At 36.7% G+C, this 16,125-nt stretch overlaps 1 protein-coding gene across 1 annotated transcript in view; it reads right to left on the reverse strand.

The window, feature by feature from the left end:
- The window catches only part of LOC110441546 (A disintegrin and metalloproteinase with thrombospondin motifs 6-like), a 78,762-nt gene extending 77,755 nt beyond the window's left edge, over positions 1-1,007 (reverse strand). The window contains exon 1 of the mRNA XM_021484725.1: positions 874-1,007. The gene's annotated coding sequence lies outside the window, so the exon portion shown is untranslated. The remainder of the gene's footprint in view (positions 1-873) is intronic.
- Positions 1,008-16,125: the final 15,118 nt, after the last annotated feature.

Here is a 16,125-nt window from a genome sequence, read left to right on the forward strand (position 1 = left end):
TATAGTGTAGGAACAAGACAGCCCTGTTACAGTATGTAGTATACAGTGTTATAGTGTAGGAACAAGACAGCCCTGTTACAGTATGTAGTATACAGTGGTATAGTGTAGGAACAAGACAACCCTGTTACAGTATGTAGTATACAGTGTTATAGTGTAGGAACAAGACAGCTCTATTACAGTATTAAAACGAAATGATATATGACAAGGATCAAGAATTATCAAGGGTTTCGAATTTAGATGACGTGACGTAAACATTCGTCGGTTTAATGTGTCAGGGACAGATGACGCTTGAAATGAACGCATGTCAATCTCACCAGTCCAAAGTCCTCTTACAACCCTTCATCAGGTGTTTCACAGGCAACCCTTCATCAGGTGTTTCAGGCTCAGCTAGTATTTAATATGCATCGTTGCGCCTATGTATATGTTTCAATTATCCTAGCTCTTCTCTGACTATTTATAACATGACTTCAAATGTGTAGACAGGTGCTGTCCTTGTTGAATTTTGTATGAATAGTTTTTGCATCAGGTCGTATCATCAATTCAGACACTGTAATATCTCTCTATATTTCTTAGTACTGTATAAACTTACTAAGTGGTAACGTAATAGGAAAGTGTCATACTTTTTAACATTATAAATACATGTTGATATTAAAATCAATTTCAACAAAAACAATTACATCAGGCTGAATACTTAATTGTTTTCAAAATATATATGCATACTCAAAATACGTTCACTATAGTAATGTTAATAAAGCGACTAGCTGGAAATAAATAATTAAATATTGAAAATAAAATAGCTTTAGTCAAATGATGCCGAGATGTTATAAGAAACTATTTTGAATGCTTTATGAAATATGAAATAAGGAAACTTACTTTTCGTGTTTGTAGTTAGGGTCTCACTGACACACCAGCGTCTCTCGGTAACGTGAATTACAGCCTGATGTTAATACGCTCGCGTGATTGTAACTTTCTCCAGAGGCCAATCCATGCCCTAGCGATGAGTTTATACACGGAGGACGTAACAAGAGAGGAAATGTTTAATAAGACGTTTATGGAAACCTATTCGGGAAATCGGCCAACACTTAATTTCGTTCATTACATTTTTCTCCGACATTGATGGCATTCATGTTTTGTTCCTTTTGTTTCAGGATCTCAATAGTGTGTTCCAGGTATGCTTGATATAAAAATCAATGATCGATGCCCTTGTAATCACTTAATGCTGTCAATTAATTATTTTCGACGTGTATGGTCTTCGTTTCCTATTCCCTTTTGTTTCAGGATATCACCGGTTAGTTCAAAGTATTTACAAATTTACAAATTTTACGGTCAGTTTTCCATTTATGAAACAAGTCAATAGGTTATCGTTATACGTCCCAAACTACTGCGAGTAGAATTCAATTACAAGTACACTAACATAGAAATGGAAACGAAGAAACACAATTCATATCACATAAAGGTAACAAATGCAATGAAAGTCAAAGCAATCTGCCTTGTCAAGGAATCATAAAAATACTTCAGAAATTCGAAATCATTAACGGTGTGACACGAATTGAACGTCACCGCATAATTATGTAACCTACTTATATCAAAACGAATATCAGCTTATCAACGTGATTAGTCATTTTATTCATTGATTGTTTATTTTATCGAAATTGCCGTTTTAATGTTCTATATCGCATCACGAGAACCGTTGACACTCAATATCTCATCATACACAGGTATATGTTCTCCCACAACCGCAATATGTTTTCTCACTCCCGACTCATCGGATAAACATGTCAGGGCATTATTTCATTGGTCAATCTTCCAATTATGTCGTCACGTGACAATGCTTTGTGACGTGATCTTCGATTATGACGTCACAGTTCATTGCACTAGTTTCTGTGATCGGAAACAGGAATAATTTATTCCCAAGAGGAGTTTATGGTTTATAGGATATGGTTTTTAGAACGTTTGTGGAGAAAAAGGTCCCCAAACTCGTTATGGTTGATTGAGAAGTTAGCAAACTCGAGTTAGATAAACATGATACCAATCACCACTCTTTGGGGAACCTTTATTTCCTCACGCTTAATTTGATAGGTTCACACATTTTGTCGAGTTACGATGGCATTGGTTTTAACAGATAATTGATACTCAAATAAATAACTGTGCGACTTTTCTAGCCAATTCGTGTTTTTATTCTACAATTGCTACATTTATGAAAACGCTATGAAACTATTAAGATAAAATACGATTTCGATCACTTAACATTATCAGATGTAATGGTGATACTTAATTTTGTTGCAATTTTAATCTTCCAGAACTCCACATAATCCTTCTCTTTAGCTATTTGACATTTATCTAAAAAGTGTTACGTTAAGTACCTCCACAAACTCTTTAACCTTAATTTCACGATAATTAGATTTTCTTTCCTCAACAGTAGCATATTAGCCTCCTCCATTATGGAGTTTTTTCCTTACACCAGGACTGTCCTAGGTGTGTGTGCTGACAAGTAACATTCTAAACCTACTTGCCAAGGAGCTGTCAATCCACGTCATCATGTCTATCTACCAACAAGTCTAGGTCTCTAGTTAAAGATTTTCTTAATTTGTTTATATGTTTGGTGATCTTTATGCTTTCCTGGGTTTGACGGGAGCTATTATAAGAGGTGCCACATGCACAATATGAAACACAAACCGTCTTCAGCGGCTTGTTCTTCCTCTATTATCGTAATCGAAATTGGAAAGTATCTGATAGCGGCAAATAAGCGCCGATCAGATATGTGACAGTTTGTTTATGTGTGTTGTTCATTCTCCTGTGACCAATGTGGCTTTTGTACATATGTAAATATACTGTTTATTATATGTTTACACTGATAAGTCGCAAGACTTAAAGTTAATAAAGAACTTGTACTTGAACTTGACCCTTGACCGATGCACTTGACCCTTAATACCTATAAATGTTAGCTTCCCGCTGACGTGTCCATATTTCACGCATTTTGTGCCTTTGATTGTTTGGTTGTTCAGTGTATGAAAATTTTGTTGTCACAAAGTGTATGACATTTTTAAGTTCTTATATGCAAATGGCGCTGATTCCATCGAACGAAGGTCACTGTATTTATCTCATACCGGGAAATAAACCCGTGCATTATCTGTTTACAAAATGGTTTGAATATTAACTATTGTTCGATATTGTAAAAAGGTTTAATTTTTCGCAGTTCCTGTTTTATTATAAATGTTCAAAAAAAATACCATTTGTATCTAAATGTCAATACACATGTTGGTGTTTGAATCCAAATGAAACGCGTCAATGTTTATTTATTTAAAATTAATTGTTTTTGTCGTTTTGTGTTTGTTTCTTCAATTTTGTCGTGTTGCATTCATGCATATTAATACCTCATCAAAATAGCAATATCGGCTTCACGACAATAACAGTTTTAACATGTGCAAAAATAAGCATGGTATTGTTATCAACATTGTTATTGACACAAAAACAAAAACGGGATCATAAATCTTGATAGTAAATCGGATGTAAAATCCTATGCACCCAATTGGTAGATTTGGTCTGCATCATAATCACTACCTGAATATGGGAACGGTTTCATGAATAGGAGGAACCCAGGGCTCCTCTTCATGAAATTATTATCACGCTTAAATCCAGATTATGTGCTAAGGTCATTCTTTTTGCTCTGTTGATAAATTTTTAAAACAAATGACATTTCTTCGATATTTTGGATGAAAATTTCAGAGACATAACGCCAAATACTCACAATCACTTCTTTCAGATTGATATCAGGATCGCGTCCCATGAACGTACACCAGTAAACGATAGTCAGTTTGAGCACACAGTCCGGGCCTGAACAGGAGTACGGTTTCATGAACAAGGGTTTAACAATATCTAAGGTTATAGATAGCAATACCTTACTTGGAGAAGTATTAATACTACAGCTGACATTACAATGTTGTACGGTTTTATTCAAATTCAAAATATCGTCATATATTATCACAAGACAACTCACCGTGGCGGTCTGGTGGGGATGGGATTCCGTACTAAGCACAGTGGACTTGTCTTGTAATTGTATGTATATTGACTCTATATCTGTGCGTGCCTAGATGTTCTTTGCTCTAAAATACAAATGGTCTTGTGTTACGTTTTTGTTTGATATTTGAACATCCATGGCCTATTATCTTAATAAAAAATGTTTGTTTTGGTATATAGATCAAACTAAACTAGTTTGAATGAATATGTGTGTATTTTTCAAGTACTTGTTCCTGAGATATTCTTTTTTCTACAAAGAGTGCGTATGAAAATTATATTATAATCTATTTGACAGACAGTATATCTCCCTTCTGTAACGCTATAAAACTGATCCATGACGCGCAAATATGACAAAAACATGGTTTACAAAAACATACAGCAAAGTCTGCCCTCTGGACCACATTGCTTACCTACAGATATATATAGAATTTTCTATGTCAGCTTGGAGAATTATGTTCAGAGAATGAAGCTTGTTTTGTTGCACTAATTAACGTCCCAAAAAACAACTTAAGATTGGAAATGTTGTTAATGGTAATTTTATTCATGCCAAAAAAAATGTGACATTTTAAGTTCCCAATTTTTGAAGACGAGATAAATAATAATCCAATCACAGCGAATTTAAGGAATTATATTCTTCAGGTAGACGTGAATTTCTCAGTATAAGGTATGACGTGATCAATACAAAAATTCAGATCAGGATAAGAAATCCTGAGCTTCCCTAGACGTACGTCTATTAACTTAACTCTCTAGTAACCGGCTATCTTAACCCTCCCGACCGACTGCATGCCATTCTCTTCACTGTATCTCCCAAAGACAACTATAAGACGGATATTTGTTTAACTAAGATTTTTTTCCTTTATTTTTTAAGAATGTCCCTGTAAAATCTGTCTTTTATTTCCCTTTGTCCTCTTTTGATTGATCCAAATGACGATTTCGTTCAATCTTCGGTATGCTCTTGTTTTCTCACCAACTGAGAAACACGTGTATGTTTCTCGGCAATCTAACCGATCCAATTTATTCATGTTTGCATTGAAAGCCCGCATATTTCAAATTCTTTCATTTGGCTGACTCACTTTCTGAAAAGAAATATAACTAGCCAACTGAGATTGAAAACTGCATACTATTAAATGAATTGATGTTTTTAACATGTTCCTGCGAATAGATATATCTTATACAATAACAACGTTTAACAATACAGAGCGCGTAGCTTCACTTCCGTAGTAGGAGACGTCCATTATAATCATATTTATATTTTTAACTGTCATTTTTGTCCTTTTTGTTTGCTGATGCTTGTATGTTTTTCCTGTTTTTTTAAAAATGTTTTAATGTCGACTGGCGGTATAGATTCCATCAACATAAAGTGTAGTCAATAAGGAAATGCTTCAATAAAACATCATCTAATGGAAGATAGAGTAGCTAGATAATCACGTGAAAATAAAACTTCTCGCTATAAATTACGTAAACATGTATTAAATTTGTAATAGTTTTTAGCAATTGGGTAAGTTTAAAAACAAAATTGTCATGTGGCCAAAAATAATGATTATGTTTTAGACACTTTACAGATAATTTTATCATTAAATATATATCCAACAAGACGTTCCTATGACCTTTAGATAGAAATGTTTATTTGTAGTTTGGAGTTAACGCCTTCATCGTCAAAACGGGTTATTTTCTTGAACAACAATAATAATATAATGGATGCAATTATATGCATGGTTGTGTTAAGAATGAATTTGATGAACACCGCCTTATGTGTTATGACAATACGAATCTCCATATCCCATGAAATGATGTCCTGTGAACTTGTTCCTTCAACAAACAGCTAATACTTTAGACAGATCGCAACGCAGCTAGTTTTGCTTTCTTGTAATTGTGAATCATAAACCAACAAAGACATTGTTTCCAATTGTTTGTCATTTTTTTATATTAAAATGACGGAGTTGAAATGATATAACATGCATACAACAAGAAACGTGAATAGTGATTAATAACTCACAATTCACCAAAAGGTGGAGCATAACAACAGCTGAATTTATATCATCTTAGTTAACAATACCGGAGACGACTATTGAGAAATATTCTGCTATGTTACCCATTGTACGTATTGAAGGTTATCTGCCAGGTTAAATTATGCAAACATAATCCCTTGAACTCAATCTCGACTCCGTTCTAACTGTTTTGATAGACTCTAAGTTGTTTCCTTACCTTTTTCAATTGCGTTATCTAAACAAGGAATATCTACAGTCTCCACAAATCAAGTAGTACGGCGTGTTCGATGTTTACATCATTTCAGGAATGAAGAGCTTTGAAGTGAGTTAGAAGTGTGCAGGTCATCGGTAAGGAGAACGTTTCTTTTCTTCATGACACTGACAGTGTGATAGACCAAACAAGTGTGTGAAGGTTCTTAGTCACAGCCGGAAAACGATATTTGTTCATTAACAAAGTATTAAAGGTTTTCGTTTGTTCTCAATTCAATGGCTTTTATCATGGCAATTTGAATAGGATGATATGAGAACTTACACAAGTTCTAAGGATTTCGTGACAATTCTACAAAACCATACTCATATAAAGAAAACAATGTATACGATATTCATCAAACGAGTTATAGTATAAAAAAAGTCAGCACAAGAGCAAACTCGGAACTCGGAACACAAGTCGATGAAGCTAACAATAATAACTGAGAACAGTGAAAAAGGAAAGTATGACAACCTTCGGCTTTTGTTCATGTTAACGCTCGCGTATAGCATCGAGTTTGCACTTTTATATATAATTAATACTGTCACAAAGAAAGACTAGAACGAACCTTCTAAGTAAATAGTCATTATCAGAGAATTTTATTTCTTCACCACATGATATATATACATATATTGAAAACAATTAGTTCAGTACACTTGTTCTATTTTGCATGAAGTAGCTAGTCCATACCACACTCGAACATTAACTCGAGATATATGTATAAGTATCTCGGCAATATGAGGTTTTATGTCGACATTGCACCATAGGAATTACGGCATTATATGTAACTGGAAAGCCGATAGCAGAGATATGTCACCCTATGCTCTTAGCATAGGAACGTTTATAGTCGGGCTGGAGTAAATTAAATCAGTTAATACTGAAGGCCACAGAAACCAGGTGTGTATTCGAGAAAAACAGGTTTACACAGCAGTTTATATACACTTACATTTTCATTACCTATCGTCATCTATTGAAGCATTTATTTTAAATATTCCTTCAGTAACTTGTTAGTGCAGTTTGTGCTGAGGCGATCTGTGGTTACTGTTTAGGAATTCTCTTTGTTCCCTATCCGTTCGTGTTTACGTGCTGTTATGTTTTTTTATTGTTTTGTATAAACACATGCTATGTGAGTCATGTAATGCGATATGTGCTGTGTGACTCTGTGCATGTTACATTTTGTCAATACGTTTTACAATGCTATATTAATGAAATATCAATATTGGCAATCTAATCTGTTTCGTAAATACTAATAAATTGTGGTTGTTGCTCAGCATTACAAGTGCGTTGTATCTAATAGCGTAACTTGAACTACTTGACAATATGGAAGATAAAACGTAAAATAACAAAAACAACTTTTTCTTATACCAACAATTGTACTTTTTACGGCTTATATCCAATTATTTGAATCATAAAAACAACATATACGTACTTATGGGTAATCATACAACCATTTTCAAATCATATCCCTGCTCAACGCGAGACCTACATAGCAGCCCGAGGGTCGGTGACCCGAGGTTTCATGTGGGTCAAGGGTTGATACTGGATACGATGTGGAAATCGACATATGATTACCTTTTTTAATCATATACTTCAAATTGTAAATATTTTGGTACACCAAAAACATTTACGGAAAGAAAGCACAGATCAAGTGTAATAAAGGTGTTGTTTTTAGCTGAAATGTCTTGAATAGGATGTGACACGGATATGGCGTATGCTTGGCAGATATAACGGGTGCTGAATAGATGTGGAGCGTGCCGGACGGATATGGGTTGCACCGGGATATTGCCATTGTAATGCTAGTAGTATCACATCTATTTATGATAGACTTGCCTGTGGTATTAATATTCTGTATGCGTGATACTGATATCCGTGTAATGAACATCTCCCGGGCCAAACAATATCCTTCCAGAAACACCATATCTCCCATACATTTGTTTCTGTCTGGACAGATAGGACTACTTAATGCTTTCTTTCTTATTTGAGGTACTATAAGGATATTTTTGATTGAGGCTTATGTACATAAGCCAGGTTTAAATGGACAAATAATGTTTCTATTAATACTAGTCAAGCCTCGATGGACTAGTCTGCAACATTAACCTAAACATCGTGTATAGATATGATTGTCAGTGACAATCATGATCTGTAGGTTTTTCATATAGGAACATCGACCGTATACATAACCAGGGCCTAAGCGGTCTATGAAGAGAGTGACCGGTCACGTGTTAGCTTATCGCTGTCTGATTGGCTTAGAGGATTCTTGATAGCTTGCTGGTCACTTTTTCCCCAGCGTCCGGAGCTAAGTGACCAATCTTATATTTCGGGTTTAATTCTTGCACTACAATATACACGGATACGTATAACTACAGTCATACTTATGTATAAGTGATCGAAGAAGTGCTTGACGTTTCAAACAGTGTTTTCAGACACCAGGCTTAACGATGCAGACGTGAGAAGATGAGGATGGGATTTTAACATTTGCAAACTTTCGAACAATGGCGAGTCGTAGGCCAAGATCAAAATCTAGGAATGTGCCATGGGATTCTTCCAATCCAGCCAATTGGACAACTTCTCAACTACGAGACGAACTAATTAAGATAGGGATAACCCCTCCTTCAGCTGGAATTACGAAAACGGGTTTGAAAACTCTGTACTCCCAGAACGTGGGACGCCCCGCGCGCGAAACAATAGTTCAAAACATCGGGCCAAATAACGGGGAAAATTCGACGAGAGGTGTTTCTGTCGTGAATGATACAAGCGTGAGCGACATTCCGGATCAAAATGGCACAGACGAACTTCGTGTTGCAAACGCAAACAGGAATTACGAAGAATTACTTCGGGACGCGGAGGTTTTGTCTACGCCGCGTAGAGATGGTAGTGATTTGGCCTTACATCAACCGCGTAGTAATCCGATGGAAGTCCCGCAGAATCAGTCCAACATGGCGGCGCCCAGTGTCATCGAGGGAATGCTGGCATCCATGCAAACGATGCAACAGACCATGCTTGGACTTCAACAGACCGTCCTTACGCTGATAAGTGGCAAAGACGGACATACAGCGGACACGCCTAGCCCACCCACAAACCAGGAATACACCCTGACGACGGCGTACGAGTCCCTGAGGCAGGACCGAACGAATCACGTCGCTACAGGTGGGTGCTTTTCTATCAATTCAGAGGGGATATCATCTGAGAGTATCCCCCACATTGACATCGTGTCGGACAGTTACAAAAAGAAAATTTTAGAAGGGAAATACGTGAATCTGGCCGCACTACTCATCATTAAATACGAGACAGACCGTCCTGAGGACCGGCAGAAAGGTGTGAACATTAATCTTTTCAAGGAATCCGAGGATCCTCGTCTGCATAAATCCCTGACAATATCTGAATTCATAACAGCTTTCGGGAAGTTCAAAAGGGTTATGTGTACAAAGTTTCCCGAGCGCCGAAACGAGCTCGACATGTATGAAGCCAATATCATAGAGATTTCCAACGTCTACGGGCAACGTTTCTACGACTACCATTGCCAGTTTGCCATGAAGGCAGCTGCCGCCCTCAGAGACAACAACCAAAAAGTTCGTTGGGAACTGAAGGACCAAGGTCTCCTAAGTATGGTTGTAGGCAACACTAGAGTTAACACTTGTCAATTGTGTGGATTAACTTCCCACTCTACTCATTTCTGCCCACGACAGAGGGAGAAGTACAGCCATGGCCAGCACAACAACAGTTATTCATCACCCTATGCTAAGAACACAAAAGGGGACAAGGACACAGATAGACTTGGACGCCCCAAAGTTAAGTTCAATGGAGCTGAAGTTTGTAACAACTTTAATGAAGGCGTGTGCCAATACGGGTCCAGTTGCATATTTACTCACATCTGTTTGAAATGCAAAGCGACTAGCCACGGGGCTAAATCATGCAGGAAAACTGGAAAAAATCAAGCAGAGAGCAATAATCAATGACTCAAAGTTCAAGCTACCACACCCATCAACGTTAACAGACTCCGGTATGAGCTTAAAGGCCATACAGACAGGAAATTCGTGAATTATTTGTGTGATGGGCTTACCTACGGTTTTGACACCATGATCACCGATAACCCTCTACCAAATAAGGAATGTAGAAATCTTCAGTCAGCCTTGAAAGATCAACAAACTGTGACAACCTTAATTAACAGTGAAGTGGCAAAAGGATTTCTACAGGGTCCTTATGACAAGCTCCCTTTCTCAACCTACAGAGTGAGTCCCATAGGTGTGGCTTATGGTAAATACTCGGGGAAAGCCCGTCTCATAGTGGACTTATCTTCACCTCATGATGACGAGGAACACCCCAGCATCAACGACCTGATTGATAAAGATAGTTGTTCCCTCTCATACGTACGTATAGAAGACGCCGTTAAATTGATTCAACTATTAGGTAAAGACACAACTTTGTGCAAAACTGACATATCTGATGCATTTAAGCTGTTACCTATACACCCATCACAGTGGCATCTGTACGGGATATGTTGGCAGAACAAATATTACTATTACACACGCTTGGCTTTTGGCTGTCGGTCAAGTCCGAAGATTTTTGACAACCTTTCATGCGCCATCTGTTGGATTGCACAGCACAACTATGGAATTGCACATATATTACATCTTTTGGATGATTTCATCACTTTCGAAGAACCAGGAAAATGTGGGGATAGGAACATGACGTTGTTGTACCATATTTTCAATATCTTGAACATTCCTATGGCGCTTCATAAAACCTGTGGACCGGAGACAGAACTGGAGTATTTAGGTATTATCTTGGACTCGCATAACATGGAGGCCAGACTACCGGAAGACAAGTTAGAGAGGGACATAGAAATGTTGAAATCATTCCAAAATCGACAATCATGTACAAAAAGAGAATTATTGCAACTTTTGGGGCATTTGAATTTTGCTAGCAAAGTAGTGCTTCCAGGAAAAAGTTTTGTATCTTATATTATCAGGCTGTCTACTACAGTGAAAGCCTTACATCATCATGTTAAAATAACCAAGGAGTGCAGGGAGGACATTAGGATGTGGCTAACTTTTCTGCAACGTTGGAATGGCTCAACTATCTTCTATAACCCACAAGTCATAATATCTGAGGACATTCAATTGTACACAGATGCGTCAGGCACCCTGGGTTTTGGAGGGTACATGCAGGGAGAGTGGTTCGCACAGGCTTGGCCAGAGATGTTCCATAAACATATACATAGTTTGAAAGACTTGTCTATAGCATTCAAGGAACTTTATCCTATAGTAGTAGCAGCATTGATATGGGGTCACAAATGGAGAGGCCTACGTATATTGTTCAGGTGTGACAATACAGCAACTGTAGCCATTCTTCAGAAAGGACGGTCCAAAGCGTCACATATTATGCCATTAATGAGACGTTTGACTATGTGTGCAGCTTTTAACTCTTTTGTCGTGTATTCCAAGCATGTACCAGGCAAGCACAATGTAATCGCAGATTCATTGTCTCGTTTACAGATGGCAAGATTCCGAATGCTAGCTCCAGAGGCCAACGCCCTTCCGTGCCAAGTACCACAGCCTGTAGAGGTCTTCTGGGACTAGACTCCGTCGTAGAAGACCTATGGAAGACAGCCGTAGCTCCCAGCACTAGACAAGCTTATGAAACCGGGTTTAAAACATTCATCAGGTTCCTCCTGATGGCAGGTACTTGGGCCAACATAAATTTGACAGACATGCAAGTCACAGAAGAGATGCTTATATACTTTGTGGCTTACTGTTATAGTATCAATATGTCGTATGCTACTATTAAATTATACGTGTGTGGGATCAGGTTCACGTGTCTAAGACACAACATATCTTATCCTAGCAATGCTAACTTGAGTCGTATGCATGCAGTGCTAGGAGGTGTTAAACGTACTCGTACTAAGGTTAGCAGACCTCGGCACCCTATCACCTTTAACATACTCAAAGATACATGTGAATATCTACGGAGGAACTCAAATTCTTTTGAAGACTTGATGTTGGAGACGGCATGTATCGTGGCTTTCTTCGGCTTTCTGAGATGTGGTGAATTTACTGTTAACAAAAAATTCGAACATAGTGTTCATTTGTGCGTCAATGACATGACTATAGGGGATGAATGCGTAAGGTTACATCTAAAGAGCTCCAAAACCGACCCGTTTAGAGAGGGCGTAACCTTAAAATTATTCAAGACTGACAGTGTGATATGTCCATATGTTACTTGTTCCAAATATCTCTCAGTCAGGCAACGACAGACCCAGTCACCAGAGGATCCTTTGTTCGTTACTGATAATGGTAATGCCTTAACACGGACTATCTTTATTGAGAAATTCAGGCATGTACTTGAGTGCATTGGCATTAACTCTGACCTGTACAATGGTCATTCCTTTCGCATAGGAGCGGCAACTTCGGCTGCAGCAGCTCATATCGAAGACCATCTTATCAAAGTGTTAGGGAGATGGTCTTCGGATGCATACTGCAGATATATTAGAACACCACAATCCTGCATTAGAGATGCACAGAAAGCACTCACCCATATTTGATAGAACATTATAATTAACAGCTTTGTAACAGTAAATGTAACATAATTATAGCTTACATATAGTCTGACGTATTCATACGCCTATGTTGCTTTATCAAGTGCAGGTTGCATACATACATGTGAGGTCAGCATGTGGCTGCTCATATATATATATATACTTATATACGTTACATATACTTGATTGTTGGCACAACATTCAGACTGATACATACCAAAAAGCGAGGTCAGCATTTGGCTGCTCGTTTAAGATATGTGACTTTTGATAGGGCAATACACCTTTGTACGTATACTATACAAGTATGAGGACAGCTTTTGACTGCTCATACTCTCGTAGATAATTTGACCTCTATAGAGAGTTATCACTATGTCTTTATATGCTATGATTATAGATATGACGGCTACTTTTAACAATGACTCGCGTATGATAACTATAAGTAACCGTATGATAACTATAAGTAACTGTACATGTATATATTTGTTTTTATGTTGTTGTTGGGTTGTTGTTGTTGTTTTTTTTAAACCTAACATGCTTTCAGTAAGTACACTATGCTTTGTAAATACGTTAAATACCTAGGTCAAAAAACTACTTCATATTTATTAGAAGCAATTTTGGGGCACTCAGTTACATTATTCACTCAGTTACATTACTCACATAATACAACTAAGTGTTGGCCTTGTTTTCCCCAAAAATGGGATGATATATTTATTTCACAATATTCAGATATTAATGAAAAATTATTCTATTACATAATATTGGGATACAACAACACAGGCGGGAGCAATGTATCCAAAGAGTTACAGCCAGTCTAAGTGGTCCCATTTAATGCTATAACTTTTATATAAGTTACCCCAACATCAGACTGGAGCAATGTAACCAAAGAGTTACAGCCAGTCAGACTGGAGCAATGACTGGAGCAATGTAACCAAAGAGTTACAGCCAGTCAGACTGGAGTAATGTAGACAAAGAGTTACAGCCAGTCTGGGTAAAACATAAGAATTATATAAAGTTAAAACATATAAGACGCTATTCCTCTTCGGGTCTGGCCTGCAATGCACCCAAAGAAGTAGATAAGGCGGAAACGGCTCCACCACTACTTATTACATCCCCGCACTCTATTTAGTGTAACAGCAAAGCCTGCACACATATAGAGAACCATGTAATTGCCAGCTAGTCGAGGAATAGCGTCGACACTCTATACCGTTACTGAGTTTGCCCCAGAAATGCCAATTTTTTATGTTTTCAAATTGTATGTCAATGTATTCTTTTGTATGATGGATATATCAATTATGTGTGATGTAGTTTGACTTTTCTATATATGTTATATATACAACAGTAATTAAATGTTGTACATTAACTACTTAGTTGTTATTTGTTCTATTTAAATCTTACATTTCTTGTAAAAACTGAAAAGAAAAAGTCTAAAATTTTACAACTTTCATCTCATACCCTGCCCCTCGTGTTGCTATTGGGGGTCTTGGATTGATACATGGTACGGTGTAATATATGTAAACGGTCTTTTTAACCTCTCATTAGTCAATGCTTAGATAGATCTGAATTTATTCGGGGGCTATTTGTATTGATGATTGTCCTTCTTGAAGATGTCAGCGAAAATTAATATTTCGCGAAAGATAAGTGATTCACCATAAAAAAATAAAGATTAGAAACTGAGTATATTTAAGGTTTAATGGCGACATTATGAAAAAAATGTTGTAAAACGTTTACCATGTACCTTGTCCTTTTATTAATTCCAGAATTTCTGTTTTGTTGAGAAGACTATAAAACGTCTTTATTCTGATTTACATATACATATTTTAGTGTCCATGTATCTTTCATTAATATACCTGGATTTAATTAAGACAATATGTATCAACATGAATATATAAAAATCAAAATACAAGACTTTCTTCGTCTTCCCTAGCGCTTTCTCCTCTTTAGAGGTTCATCAGGGAACTGTTTATACCCGTTGACAGGTCAGCAACACAGCACAGAACGTGATGACGTCATGAGACATTACGACGTCTCAATACAACCTACCAAAATCGACGTCAAAATTAGCAATGCATTTTGCATTTTTCATATACATTTTTTTTATTTATTCATGCACGAATAAATAAACTAAATGTATGTGAACAATTCTGTTGCTATACTCATCTAACAGCACATATCGTTGCATGAATAAATAAAGAAAATGTATATGAACAATTGTTTTGCTCAAGCCTGTAACTATACATACATGTATCTATTTCTGTAACACTATCTTTGTTGTTCCTCAAATGTTGACGTTAAAGTGCATTGCTAATTTTGGCGTCAATTTTGGAAGGTTTTATTGTGACGTCATAATGTATCATGACGTCATCACTTTCTGTGTTGTGTTGTTGTCCTGTCAACAGGAAGAAACAGTTTCCCTGATGAACCTCTAAAGAGGAGAAAACGTTAGGGAAGTCGAAGAAACTCTTGACTTTTTTTGATATATTTAAACATCACAAGGACTTTGAATGTTTTTCTAATAAGCATGAATGCATATATTTATATTATTTACTTAAGGTTAAAACTTCAGTGTCTCGATCACCTGTGCTGCATTTTGTTGTACATGTTTTCAGTGTTAATCATATTTATATATTATTCATTAAAACATCTGGGCGTATTCAAATCCTACCTCGTCAAGGTCACTATAACACATGTTTACAGTATAATATGTACGTGTGTGTACACATACAGGTATGTCGCCTTACCTGAATATGGTAATGTTATTCAAACAACTGACCCTAGACGTATTAGACAAGGGATCTCAACGAACATGGTATGTGTGTTCATCATCTTGTTTTCCTTTTGTATTGACTATTGAAGTTTGAGTGAACTTGTCTTTAACTCATTCACCCCTGAAATCTCATTATGAACTATTCAAGCCTATAATTTGAGGCGTTCAAATGTGTTTTAAGGGAGGAATGAGTGACCAATCTGAATAAAGTTATTCATATTAATATGTGTAAGAAAAAACGAAATAAAATGTAAGAAACATGATGTAAGTCATCACAAAAAAAAGAGGAAAATCGACAAAGAAGGGCAGAATGCGATCTTTAACATTTAGTAAGTATAACGTACTGGCACTTAGGTAAGTAAAGCTTAATAAAGGTTTTTTTTAAAATATGTAACAATTCCAAATACTTTAGCATTTAAATGTAGTATAAAAGATTAGACAACTATAAGAAAACAATATATGAACTAGCAAAAAAGATTAAACAACTGGCAAAGCCCATAGAGAAAATCACAGGTTTGCTCAAATAAGTATTATCAAATTTTAACAGAACAATAACAAGTTAAAAAAAACACGC

Source organism: Mizuhopecten yessoensis, unplaced genomic scaffold (genome assembly GCF_002113885.1).
Source record: "Mizuhopecten yessoensis strain PY_sf001 unplaced genomic scaffold, ASM211388v2 scaffold716021, whole genome shotgun sequence".
Taxonomy (NCBI): Eukaryota; Metazoa; Mollusca; class Bivalvia; order Pectinida; family Pectinidae; genus Mizuhopecten; species Mizuhopecten yessoensis.